The sequence below is a fragment of the Danio rerio genome, chromosome 4 (genome assembly GCF_049306965.1).
Source record: "Danio rerio strain Tuebingen ecotype United States chromosome 4, GRCz12tu, whole genome shotgun sequence".
Taxonomy (NCBI): Eukaryota; Metazoa; Chordata; class Actinopteri; order Cypriniformes; family Danionidae; genus Danio; species Danio rerio.
This window is the reverse complement of record NC_133179.1, coordinates 51,224,247-51,232,500: the sequence shown is the minus strand read 5'-3', so window position 1 is coordinate 51,232,500 and position 8,254 is coordinate 51,224,247. Positions and strand designations below refer to the sequence as shown.

Below are 8,254 nucleotides of genomic sequence, written 5' to 3'. Positions count from 1 at the left end.
GGTCTCCCATCCAAGTACTAACCAGGCCCGACCCTGCTTTACTTCCGAGTTCAGATGAGATCGGGCATTTCCAGGGTGGTATGGCCGTAAGCGAAAGAGGCTGTCAAGCGTTGGCTATTTAAATCAGCTGCCAGATGAAGCACTTCGAAAAGCTTACAGCACCTGGTATTCCCAGGCGGTCTCCCATCCAAGTACTAACCAGGCCCGACCCTGCTTTACTTCCGAGTTCAGATGAGATCGGGCATTTCCAGGGTGGTATGGCCGTAAGCGAAAGAGGCTGTCAAGCGTTGGCTATTTAAATCAGCTGCCAGATGAAGCACTTCGAAAAGCTTACAGCACCTGGTATTCCCAGGCGGTCTCCCATCCAAGTACTAACCAGGCCCGACCCTGCTTTACTTCCGAGTTCAGATGAGATCGGGCATTTCCAGGGTGGTATGGCCGTAAGCGAAAGAGGCTGTCAAGCGTTGGCTATTTAAATCAGCTGCCAGATGAAGCACTTCGAAAAGCTTACAGCACCTGGTATTCCCAGGCGGTCTCCCATCCAAGTACTAACCAGGCCCGACCCTGCTTTACTTCCGAGTTCAGATGAGATCGGGCATTTCCAGGGTGGTATGGCCGTAAGCGAAAGAGGCTGTCAAGCGTTGGCTATTTAAATCAGCTGCCAGATGAAGCACTTCGAAAAGCTTACAGCACCTGGTATTCCCAGGCGGTCTCCCATCCAAGTACTAACCAGGCCCGACCCTGCTTTACTTCCGAGTTCAGATGAGATCGGGCATTTCCAGGGTGGTATGGCCGTAAGCGAAAGAGGCTGTCAAGCGTTGGCTATTTAAATCAGCTGCCAGATGAAGCACTTCGAAAAGCTTACAGCACCTGGTATTCCCAGGCGGTCTCCCATCCAAGTACTAACCAGGCCCGACCCTGCTTTACTTCCGAGTTCAGATGAGATCGGGCATTTCCAGGGTGGTATGGCCGTAAGCGAAAGAGGCTGTCAAGCGTTGGCTATTTAAATCAGCTGCCAGATGAAGCACTTCGAAAAGCTTACAGCACCTGGTATTCCCAGGCGGTCTCCCATCCAAGTACTAACCAGGCCCGACCCTGCTTTACTTCCGAGTTCAGATGAGATCGGGCATTTCCAGGGTGGTATGGCCGTAAGCGAAAGAGGCTGTCAAGCGTTGGCTATTTAAATCAGCTGCCAGATGAAGCACTTCGAAAAGCTTACAGCACCTGGTATTCCCAGGCGGTCTCCCATCCAAGTACTAACCAGGCCCGACCCTGCTTTACTTCCGAGTTCAGATGAGATCGGGCATTTCCAGGGTGGTATGGCCGTAAGCGAAAGAGGCTGTCAAGCGTTGGCTATTTAAATCAGCTGCCAGATGAAGCACTTCGAAAAGCTTACAGCACCTGGTATTCCCAGGCGGTCTCCCATCCAAGTACTAACCAGGCCCGACCCTGCTTTACTTCCGAGTTCAGATGAGATCGGGCATTTCCAGGGTGGTATGGCCGTAAGCGAAAGAGGCTGTCAAGCGTTGGCTATTTAAATCAGCTGCCAGATGAAGCACTTCGAAAAGCTTACAGCACCTGGTATTCCCAGGCGGTCTCCCATCCAAGTACTAACCAGGCCCACCCTGCTTTACTTCCGAGTTCAGATGAGATCGGGCATTTCCAGGGTGGTATGGCCGTAAGCGAAAGAGGCTGTCAAGCGTTGGCTATTTAAATCAGCTGCCAGATGAAGCACTTCGAAAAGCTTACAGCACCTGGTATTCCCAGGCGGTCTCCCATCCAAGTACTAACCAGGCCCGACCCTGCTTTACTTCCGAGTTCAGATGAGATCGGGCATTTCCAGGGTGGTATGGCCGTAAGCGAAAGAGGCTGTCAAGCGTTGGCTATTTAAATCAGCTGCCAGATGAAGCACTTCGAAAAGCTTACAGCACCTGGTATTCCCAGGCGGTCTCCCATCCAAGTACTAACCAGGCCCGACCCTGCTTTACTTCCGAGTTCAGATGAGATCGGGCATTTCCAGGGTGGTATGGCCGTAAGCGAAAGAGGCTGTCAAGCGTTGGCTATTTAAATCAGCTGCCAGATGAAGCACTTCGAAAAGCTTACAGCACCTGGTATTCCCAGGCGGTCTCCCATCCAAGTACTAACCAGGCCCGACCCTGCTTTACTTCCGAGTTCAGATGAGATCGGGCATTTCCAGGGTGGTATGGCCGTAAGCGAAAGAGGCTGTCAAGCGTTGGCTATTTAAATCAGCTGCCAGATGAAGCACTTCGAAAAGCTTACAGCACCTGGTATTCCCAGGCGGTCTCCCATCCAAGTACTAACCAGGCCCGACCCTGCTTTACTTCCGAGTTCAGATGAGATCGGGCATTTCCAGGGTGGTATGGCCGTAAGCGAAAGAGGCTGTCAAGCGTTGGCTATTTAAATCAGCTGCCAGATGAAGCACTTCGAAAAGCTTACAGCACCTGGTATTCCCAGGCGGTCTCCCATCCAAGTACTAACCAGGCCCGACCCTGCTTTACTTCCGAGTTCAGATGAGATCGGGCATTTCCAGGGTGGTATGGCCGTAAGCGAAAGAGGCTGTCAAGCGTTGGCTATTTAAATCAGCTGCCAGATGAAGCACTTCGAAAAGCTTACAGCACCTGGTATTCCCAGGCGGTCTCCCATCCAAGTACTAACCAGGCCCGACCCTGCTTTACTTCCGAGTTCAGATGAGATCGGGCATTTCCAGGGTGGTATGGCCGTAAGCGAAAGAGGCTGTCAAGCGTTGGCTATTTAAATCAGCTGCCAGATGAAGCACTTCGAAAAGCTTACAGCACCTGGTATTCCCAGGCGGTCTCCCATCCAAGTACTAACCAGGCCCGACCCTGCTTTACTTCCGAGTTCAGATGAGATCGGGCATTTCCAGGGTGGTATGGCCGTAAGCGAAAGAGGCTGTCAAGCGTTGGCTATTTAAATCAGCTGCCAGATGAAGCACTTCGAAAAGCTTACAGCACCTGGTATTCCCAGGCGGTCTCCCATCCAAGTACTAACCAGGCCCGACCCTGCTTTACTTCCGAGTTCAGATGAGATCGGGCATTTCCAGGGTGGTATGGCCGTAAGCGAAAGAGGCTGTCAAGCGTTGGCTATTTAAATCAGCTGCCAGATGAAGCACTTCGAAAAGCTTACAGCACCTGGTATTCCCAGGCGGTCTCCCATCCAAGTACTAACCAGGCCCGACCCTGCTTTACTTCCGAGTTCAGATGAGATCGGGCATTTCCAGGGTGGTATGGCCGTAAGCGAAAGAGGCTGTCAAGCGTTGGCTATTTAAATCAGCTGCCAGATGAAGCACTTCGAAAAGCTTACAGCACCTGGTATTCCCAGGCGGTCTCCCATCCAAGTACTAACCAGGCCCGACCCTGCTTTACTTCCGAGTTCAGATGAGATCGGGCATTTCCAGGGTGGTATGGCCGTAAGCGAAAGAGGCTGTCAAGCGTTGGCTATTTAAATCAGCTGCCAGATGAAGCACTTCGAAAAGCTTACAGCACCTGGTATTCCCAGGCGGTCTCCCATCCAAGTACTAACCAGGCCCGACCCTGCTTTACTTCCGAGTTCAGATGAGATCGGGCATTTCCAGGGTGGTATGGCCGTAAGCGAAAGAGGCTGTCAAGCGTTGGCTATTTAAATCAGCTGCCAGATGAAGCACTTCGAAAAGCTTACAGCACCTGGTATTCCCAGGCGGTCTCCCATCCAAGTACTAACCAGGCCCGACCCTGCTTTACTTCCAAGTTCAGATGAGATCGGGCATTTCCAGGGTGGTATGGCCGTAAGCGAAAGAGGCTGTCAAGCGTTGGCTATTTAAATCAGCTGCCAGATGAAGCACTTCGAAAAGCTTACAGCACCTGGTATTCCCAGGCGGTCTCCCATCCAAGTACTAACCAGGCCCGACCCTGCTTTACTTCCGAGTTCAGATGAGATCGGGCATTTCCAGGGTGGTATGGCCGTAAGCGAAAGAGGCTGTCAAGCGTTGGCTATTTAAATCAGCTGCCAGATGAAGCACTTCGAAAAGCTTACAGCACCTGGTATTCCCAGGCGGTCTCCCATCCAAGTACTAACCAGGCCCGGCCCTGCTTTACTTCCGAGTTCAGATGAGATCGGGCATTTCCAGGGTGGTATGGCCGTAAGCGAAAGAGGCTGTCAAGCGTTGGCTATTTAAATCAGCTGCCAGATGAAGCACTTCGAAAAGCTTACAGCACCTGGTATTCCCAGGCGGTCTCCCATCCAAGTACTAACCAGGCCCGACCCTGCTTTACTTCCGAGTTCAGATGAGATCGGGCATTTCCAGGGTGGCATGGCCGTAAGCGAAAGAGGCTGTCAAGCGTTGGCTATTTAAATCAGCTGCCAGATGAAGCACTTCGAAAAGCTTACAGCACCTGGTATTCCCAGGCGGTCTCCCATCCAAGTACTAACCAGGCCCGACCCTGCTTTACTTCCGAGTTCAGATGAGATCGGGCATTTCCAGGGTGGTATGGCCGTAAGCGAAAGAGGCTGTCAAGCGTTGGCTATTTAAATCAGCTGCCAGATGAAGCACTTCGAAAAGCTTACAGCACCTGGTATTCCCAGGCGGTCTCCCATCCAAGTACTAACCAGGCCCGACCCTGCTTTACTTCCAGTTCAGATGAGATCGGGCATTTCCAGGGTGGTATGGCCGTAAGCGAAGAGGCTGTCAAGCGTTGGCTATTTAAATCAGCTGCCAGATGAAGCACTTCGAAAAGCTTACAGCACCTGGTATTCCCAGGCGGTCTCCCATCCAAGTACTAACCAGGCCCGACCCTGCTTTACTTCCCAGTTCAGATGAGATCGGGCATTTCCAGGGTGGTATGGCCGTAAGCGAAAGAGGCTGTCAAGCGTTGGCTATTTAAATCAGCTGCCAGATGAAGCACTTCGAAAAGCTTACAGCACCTGGTATTCCCAGGCGGTCTCCCATCCAAGTACTAACCAGGCCCGACCCTGCTTTACTTCCGAGTTCAGATGAGATCGGGCATTTCCAGGGTGGTATGGCCGTAAGCGAAAGAGGCTGTCAAGCGTTGGCTATTTAAATCAGCTGCCAGATGAAGCACTTCGAAAAGCTTACAGCACCTGGTATTCCCAGGCGGTCTCCCATCCGAGTACTAACCAGGCCCGACCCTGCTTTACTTCCGAGTTCAGATGAGATCGGGCATTTCCAGGGTGGTATGGCCGTAAGCGAAAGAGGCTGTCAAGCGTTGGCTATTTAAATCAGCTGCCAGATGAAGCACTTCGAAAAGCTTACAGCACCTGGTATTCCCAGGCGGTCTCCCATCCAAGTACTAACCAGGCCCGACCCTGCTTTACTTCCGAGTTCAGATGAGATCGGGCATTTCCAGGGTGGTATGGCCGTAAGCGAAAGAGGCTGTCAAGCGTTGGCTATTTAAATCAGCTGCCAGATGAAGCACTTCGAAAAGCTTACAGCACCTGGTATTCCCAGGCGGTCTCCCATCCAAGTACTAACCAGGCCCGACCCTGCTTTACTTCCGAGTTCAGATGAGATCGGGCATTTCCAGGGTGGTATGGCCGTAAGCGAAAGAGGCTGTCAAGCGTTGGCTATTTAAATCAGCTGCCAGATGAAGCACTTCGAAAGCTTACAGCACCTGGTATTCCCAGGCGGTCTCCCATCCAAGTACTAACCAGGCCCGACCCTGCTTTACTTCCGAGTTCAGATGAGATCGGGCATTTCCAGGGTGGTATGGCCGTAAGCGAAAGAGGCTGTCAAGCGTTGGCTATTTAAATCAGCTGCCAGATGAAGCACTTCGAAAAGCTTACAGCACCTGGTATTCCCAGGCGGTCTCCCATCCAAGTACTAACCAGGCCGACCCTGCTTTACTTCCGAGTTCAGATGAGATCGGGCATTTCCAGGGTGGTATGGCCGTAAGCGAAAGAGGCTGTCAAGCGTTGGCTATTTAAATCAGCTGCCAGATGAAGCACTTCGAAAAGCTTACAGCACCTGGTATTCCCAGGCGGTCTCCCATCCAAGTACTAACCAGGCCCGACCCTGCTTTACTTCCGAGTTCAGATGAGATCGGGCATTTCCAGGGTGGTATGGCCGTAAGCGAAAGAGGCTGTCAAGCGTTGGCTATTTAAATCAGCTGCCAGATGAAGCACTTCGAAAAGCTTACAGCACCTGGTATTCCCAGGCGGTCTCCCATCCAAGTACTAACCAGGCCCGACCCTGCTTTACTTCCGAGTTCAGATGAGATCGGGCATTTCCAGGGTGGTATGGCCGTAAGCGAAAGAGGCTGTCAAGCGTTGGCTATTTAAATCAGCTGCCAGATGAAGCACTTCGAAAAGCTTACAGCACCTGGTATTCCCAGGCGGTCTCCCATCCAAGTACTAACCAGGCCCGACCCTGCTTTACTTCCGAGTTCAGATGAGATCGGGCATTTCCAGGGTGGTATGGCCGTAAGCGAAAGAGGCTGTCAAGCGTTGGCTATTTAAATCAGCTGCCAGATGAAGCACTTCGAAAAGCTTACAGCACCTGGTATTCCCAGGCGGTCTCCCATCCAAGTACTAACCAGGCCCGACCCTGCTTTACTTCCGAGTTCAGATGAGATCGGGCATTTCCAGGGTGGTATGGCCGGCGAAAGAGGCTGTCAAGCGTTGGCTATTTAAATCAGCTGCCAGATGAAGCACTTCGAAAAGCTTACAGCACCTGGTATTCCCAGGCGGTCTCCCATCCAAGTACTAACCAGGCCCGACCCTGCTTTACTTCCGAGTTCAGATGAGATCGGGCATTTCCAGGGTGGTATGGCCGTAAGCGAAGAGGCTGTCAAGCGTTGGCTATTTAAATCAGCTGCCAGATGAAGCACTTCGAAAAGCTTACAGCACCTGGTATTCCCAGGCGGTCTCCCATCCAAGTACTAACCAGGCCCGACCCTGCTTTACTTCCGAGTTCAGATGAGATCGGGCATTTCCAGGGTGGTATGGCCGTAAGCGAAAGAGGCTGTCAAGCGTTGGCTATTTAAATCAGCTGCCAGATGAAGCACTTCGAAAAGCTTACAGCACCTGGTATTCCCAGGCGGTCTCCCATCCAAGTACTAACCAGGCCCGGCCCTGCTTTACTTCCGAGTTCAGATGATCGGGCATTTCCAGGGTGGTATGGCCGTAAGCGAAAGAGGCTGTCAAGCGTTGGCTATTTAAATCAGCTGCCAGATGAAGCACTTCGAAAAGCTTACAGCACCTGGTATTCCCAGGCGGTCTCCCATCCAAGTACTAACCAGGCCCGACCCTGCTTTACTTCCGAGTTCAGATGAGATCGGGCATTTCCAGGGTGGTATGGCCGTAAGCGAAAGAGGCTGTCAAGCGTTGGCTATTTAAATCAGCTGCCAGATGAAGCACTTCGAAAAGCTTACAGCACCTGGTATTCCCAGGCGGTCTCCCATCCAAGTACTAACCAGGCCCGACCCTGCTTTACTTCCGAGTTCAGATGAGATCGGGCATTTCCAGGGTGGTATGGCCGTAAGCGAAAGAGGCTGTCAAGCGTTGGCTATTTAAATCAGCTGCCAGATGAAGCACTTCGAAAAGCTTACAGCACCTGGTATTCCCAGGCGGTCTCCCATCCAAGTACTAACCAGGCCCGACCCTGCTTTACTTCCGAGTTCAGATGAGATCGGGCATTTCCAGGGTGGTATGGCCGTAAGCGAAAGAGGCTGTCAAGCGTTGGCTATTTAAATCAGCTGCCAGATGAAGCACTTCGAAAAGCTTACAGCACCTGGTATTCCCAGGCGGTCTCCCATCCAAGTACTAACCAGGCCCGACCCTGCTTTACTTCCGAGTTCAGATGAGATCGGGCATTTCCAGGGTGGTATGGCCGTAAGCGAAAGAGGCTGTCAAGCGTTGGCTATTTAAATCAGCTGCCAGATGAAGCACTTCGAAAAGCTTACAGCACCTGGTATTCCCAGGCGGTCTCCCATCCAAGTACTAACCAGGCCCGACCCTGCTTTACTTCCGAGTTCAGATGAGATCGGGCATTTCCAGGGTGGTATGGCCGTAAGCGAAAGAGGCTGTCAAGCGTTGGCTATTTAAATCAGCTGCCAGATGAAGCACTTCGAAAAGCTTACAGCACCTGGTATTCCCAGGCGGTCTCCCATCCAAGTACTAACCAGGCCCGACCCTGCTTTACTTCCGAGTTCAGATGAGATCGGGCATTTCCAGGGTGGTATGGCCGTAAGCGAAAGAGGCTGTCAAGCGTTGGCTATTTAAA

The 8,254-nt window shown here is 52.0% G+C and overlaps 1 protein-coding gene and 47 non-coding genes across 48 annotated transcripts in view; all 48 read right to left on the bottom strand.

Annotated features, from left to right (window-relative positions):
- Positions 1 to 92, bottom strand: part of LOC141382422 (5S ribosomal RNA) — a 119-nt gene extending 27 nt beyond the window's left edge. Inside the window, exon 1 of the ribosomal RNA XR_012403352.1 lies at positions 1 to 92. This exon is cut by the window's left edge and continues 27 nt beyond it. This is a non-coding gene — a ribosomal RNA (5S ribosomal RNA).
- The window catches only part of LOC137490826 (tripartite motif-containing protein 14-like), a 262,825-nt gene that overhangs the window by 192,679 nt on the left and 61,892 nt on the right, over positions 1 to 8,254 (bottom strand). The window lies entirely within an intron of this gene.
- Positions 151 to 269, bottom strand: LOC141382421 (5S ribosomal RNA). The gene has a single exon (XR_012403350.1). It is a non-coding gene; the product is annotated as a 5S ribosomal RNA (ribosomal RNA).
- On the bottom strand, positions 328 to 446 carry LOC141382420 (5S ribosomal RNA). The gene has a single exon (XR_012403349.1). It is a non-coding gene; the product is annotated as a 5S ribosomal RNA (ribosomal RNA).
- LOC141382419 (5S ribosomal RNA) lies at positions 505 to 623 on the bottom strand. Its single transcript, XR_012403348.1, has one exon. It is a non-coding gene; the product is annotated as a 5S ribosomal RNA (ribosomal RNA).
- LOC141382418 (5S ribosomal RNA) lies at positions 682 to 800 on the bottom strand. Its single transcript, XR_012403347.1, has one exon. It is a non-coding gene; the product is annotated as a 5S ribosomal RNA (ribosomal RNA).
- LOC141382417 (5S ribosomal RNA) lies at positions 859 to 977 on the bottom strand. Its single transcript, XR_012403346.1, has one exon. It is a non-coding gene; the product is annotated as a 5S ribosomal RNA (ribosomal RNA).
- Positions 1,036 to 1,154, bottom strand: LOC141382416 (5S ribosomal RNA). The gene has a single exon (XR_012403345.1). It is a non-coding gene; the product is annotated as a 5S ribosomal RNA (ribosomal RNA).
- On the bottom strand, positions 1,213 to 1,331 carry LOC141382415 (5S ribosomal RNA). Its single transcript, XR_012403344.1, has one exon. It is a non-coding gene; the product is annotated as a 5S ribosomal RNA (ribosomal RNA).
- On the bottom strand, positions 1,390 to 1,508 carry LOC141382414 (5S ribosomal RNA). The gene has a single exon (XR_012403343.1). It is a non-coding gene; the product is annotated as a 5S ribosomal RNA (ribosomal RNA).
- On the bottom strand, positions 1,567 to 1,684 carry LOC141383773 (5S ribosomal RNA). The gene has a single exon (XR_012404809.1). It is a non-coding gene; the product is annotated as a 5S ribosomal RNA (ribosomal RNA).
- Positions 1,743 to 1,861, bottom strand: LOC141382413 (5S ribosomal RNA). Its single transcript, XR_012403342.1, has one exon. It is a non-coding gene; the product is annotated as a 5S ribosomal RNA (ribosomal RNA).
- LOC141382412 (5S ribosomal RNA) lies at positions 1,920 to 2,038 on the bottom strand. Its single transcript, XR_012403341.1, has one exon. It is a non-coding gene; the product is annotated as a 5S ribosomal RNA (ribosomal RNA).
- LOC141382411 (5S ribosomal RNA) lies at positions 2,097 to 2,215 on the bottom strand. The gene has a single exon (XR_012403340.1). It is a non-coding gene; the product is annotated as a 5S ribosomal RNA (ribosomal RNA).
- LOC141382410 (5S ribosomal RNA) lies at positions 2,274 to 2,392 on the bottom strand. Its single transcript, XR_012403339.1, has one exon. It is a non-coding gene; the product is annotated as a 5S ribosomal RNA (ribosomal RNA).
- On the bottom strand, positions 2,451 to 2,569 carry LOC141382409 (5S ribosomal RNA). Its single transcript, XR_012403338.1, has one exon. It is a non-coding gene; the product is annotated as a 5S ribosomal RNA (ribosomal RNA).
- LOC141382408 (5S ribosomal RNA) lies at positions 2,628 to 2,746 on the bottom strand. The gene has a single exon (XR_012403337.1). It is a non-coding gene; the product is annotated as a 5S ribosomal RNA (ribosomal RNA).
- LOC141382407 (5S ribosomal RNA) lies at positions 2,805 to 2,923 on the bottom strand. The gene has a single exon (XR_012403336.1). It is a non-coding gene; the product is annotated as a 5S ribosomal RNA (ribosomal RNA).
- LOC141382406 (5S ribosomal RNA) lies at positions 2,982 to 3,100 on the bottom strand. The gene has a single exon (XR_012403335.1). It is a non-coding gene; the product is annotated as a 5S ribosomal RNA (ribosomal RNA).
- LOC141382405 (5S ribosomal RNA) lies at positions 3,159 to 3,277 on the bottom strand. The gene has a single exon (XR_012403334.1). It is a non-coding gene; the product is annotated as a 5S ribosomal RNA (ribosomal RNA).
- LOC141382404 (5S ribosomal RNA) lies at positions 3,336 to 3,454 on the bottom strand. Its single transcript, XR_012403333.1, has one exon. It is a non-coding gene; the product is annotated as a 5S ribosomal RNA (ribosomal RNA).
- LOC141382403 (5S ribosomal RNA) lies at positions 3,513 to 3,631 on the bottom strand. Its single transcript, XR_012403332.1, has one exon. It is a non-coding gene; the product is annotated as a 5S ribosomal RNA (ribosomal RNA).
- On the bottom strand, positions 3,690 to 3,808 carry LOC141383563 (5S ribosomal RNA). Its single transcript, XR_012404587.1, has one exon. It is a non-coding gene; the product is annotated as a 5S ribosomal RNA (ribosomal RNA).
- LOC141382402 (5S ribosomal RNA) lies at positions 3,867 to 3,985 on the bottom strand. Its single transcript, XR_012403331.1, has one exon. It is a non-coding gene; the product is annotated as a 5S ribosomal RNA (ribosomal RNA).
- Positions 4,044 to 4,162, bottom strand: LOC141383140 (5S ribosomal RNA). Its single transcript, XR_012404114.1, has one exon. It is a non-coding gene; the product is annotated as a 5S ribosomal RNA (ribosomal RNA).
- On the bottom strand, positions 4,221 to 4,339 carry LOC141383423 (5S ribosomal RNA). Its single transcript, XR_012404440.1, has one exon. It is a non-coding gene; the product is annotated as a 5S ribosomal RNA (ribosomal RNA).
- Positions 4,398 to 4,516, bottom strand: LOC141382401 (5S ribosomal RNA). Its single transcript, XR_012403330.1, has one exon. It is a non-coding gene; the product is annotated as a 5S ribosomal RNA (ribosomal RNA).
- Positions 4,575 to 4,692, bottom strand: LOC141383889 (5S ribosomal RNA). The gene has a single exon (XR_012404948.1). It is a non-coding gene; the product is annotated as a 5S ribosomal RNA (ribosomal RNA).
- On the bottom strand, positions 4,750 to 4,868 carry LOC141383795 (5S ribosomal RNA). The gene has a single exon (XR_012404836.1). It is a non-coding gene; the product is annotated as a 5S ribosomal RNA (ribosomal RNA).
- LOC141382400 (5S ribosomal RNA) lies at positions 4,927 to 5,045 on the bottom strand. Its single transcript, XR_012403329.1, has one exon. It is a non-coding gene; the product is annotated as a 5S ribosomal RNA (ribosomal RNA).
- Positions 5,104 to 5,222, bottom strand: LOC141383142 (5S ribosomal RNA). The gene has a single exon (XR_012404116.1). It is a non-coding gene; the product is annotated as a 5S ribosomal RNA (ribosomal RNA).
- Positions 5,281 to 5,399, bottom strand: LOC141382399 (5S ribosomal RNA). The gene has a single exon (XR_012403328.1). It is a non-coding gene; the product is annotated as a 5S ribosomal RNA (ribosomal RNA).
- On the bottom strand, positions 5,458 to 5,576 carry LOC141382398 (5S ribosomal RNA). Its single transcript, XR_012403327.1, has one exon. It is a non-coding gene; the product is annotated as a 5S ribosomal RNA (ribosomal RNA).
- LOC141382397 (5S ribosomal RNA) lies at positions 5,634 to 5,752 on the bottom strand. Its single transcript, XR_012403326.1, has one exon. It is a non-coding gene; the product is annotated as a 5S ribosomal RNA (ribosomal RNA).
- On the bottom strand, positions 5,811 to 5,928 carry LOC141383838 (5S ribosomal RNA). The gene has a single exon (XR_012404893.1). It is a non-coding gene; the product is annotated as a 5S ribosomal RNA (ribosomal RNA).
- On the bottom strand, positions 5,987 to 6,105 carry LOC141382395 (5S ribosomal RNA). Its single transcript, XR_012403324.1, has one exon. It is a non-coding gene; the product is annotated as a 5S ribosomal RNA (ribosomal RNA).
- On the bottom strand, positions 6,164 to 6,282 carry LOC141382394 (5S ribosomal RNA). Its single transcript, XR_012403323.1, has one exon. It is a non-coding gene; the product is annotated as a 5S ribosomal RNA (ribosomal RNA).
- Positions 6,341 to 6,459, bottom strand: LOC141382393 (5S ribosomal RNA). Its single transcript, XR_012403322.1, has one exon. It is a non-coding gene; the product is annotated as a 5S ribosomal RNA (ribosomal RNA).
- On the bottom strand, positions 6,518 to 6,633 carry LOC141383910 (5S ribosomal RNA). The gene has a single exon (XR_012404979.1). It is a non-coding gene; the product is annotated as a 5S ribosomal RNA (ribosomal RNA).
- On the bottom strand, positions 6,692 to 6,810 carry LOC141382392 (5S ribosomal RNA). Its single transcript, XR_012403321.1, has one exon. It is a non-coding gene; the product is annotated as a 5S ribosomal RNA (ribosomal RNA).
- On the bottom strand, positions 6,868 to 6,986 carry LOC141382391 (5S ribosomal RNA). Its single transcript, XR_012403320.1, has one exon. It is a non-coding gene; the product is annotated as a 5S ribosomal RNA (ribosomal RNA).
- On the bottom strand, positions 7,045 to 7,161 carry LOC141383860 (5S ribosomal RNA). The gene has a single exon (XR_012404917.1). It is a non-coding gene; the product is annotated as a 5S ribosomal RNA (ribosomal RNA).
- Positions 7,220 to 7,338, bottom strand: LOC141382390 (5S ribosomal RNA). Its single transcript, XR_012403319.1, has one exon. It is a non-coding gene; the product is annotated as a 5S ribosomal RNA (ribosomal RNA).
- Positions 7,397 to 7,515, bottom strand: LOC141382389 (5S ribosomal RNA). The gene has a single exon (XR_012403318.1). It is a non-coding gene; the product is annotated as a 5S ribosomal RNA (ribosomal RNA).
- Positions 7,574 to 7,692, bottom strand: LOC141382388 (5S ribosomal RNA). The gene has a single exon (XR_012403317.1). It is a non-coding gene; the product is annotated as a 5S ribosomal RNA (ribosomal RNA).
- LOC141382387 (5S ribosomal RNA) lies at positions 7,751 to 7,869 on the bottom strand. The gene has a single exon (XR_012403316.1). It is a non-coding gene; the product is annotated as a 5S ribosomal RNA (ribosomal RNA).
- On the bottom strand, positions 7,928 to 8,046 carry LOC141382386 (5S ribosomal RNA). The gene has a single exon (XR_012403315.1). It is a non-coding gene; the product is annotated as a 5S ribosomal RNA (ribosomal RNA).
- LOC141382384 (5S ribosomal RNA) lies at positions 8,105 to 8,223 on the bottom strand. The gene has a single exon (XR_012403313.1). It is a non-coding gene; the product is annotated as a 5S ribosomal RNA (ribosomal RNA).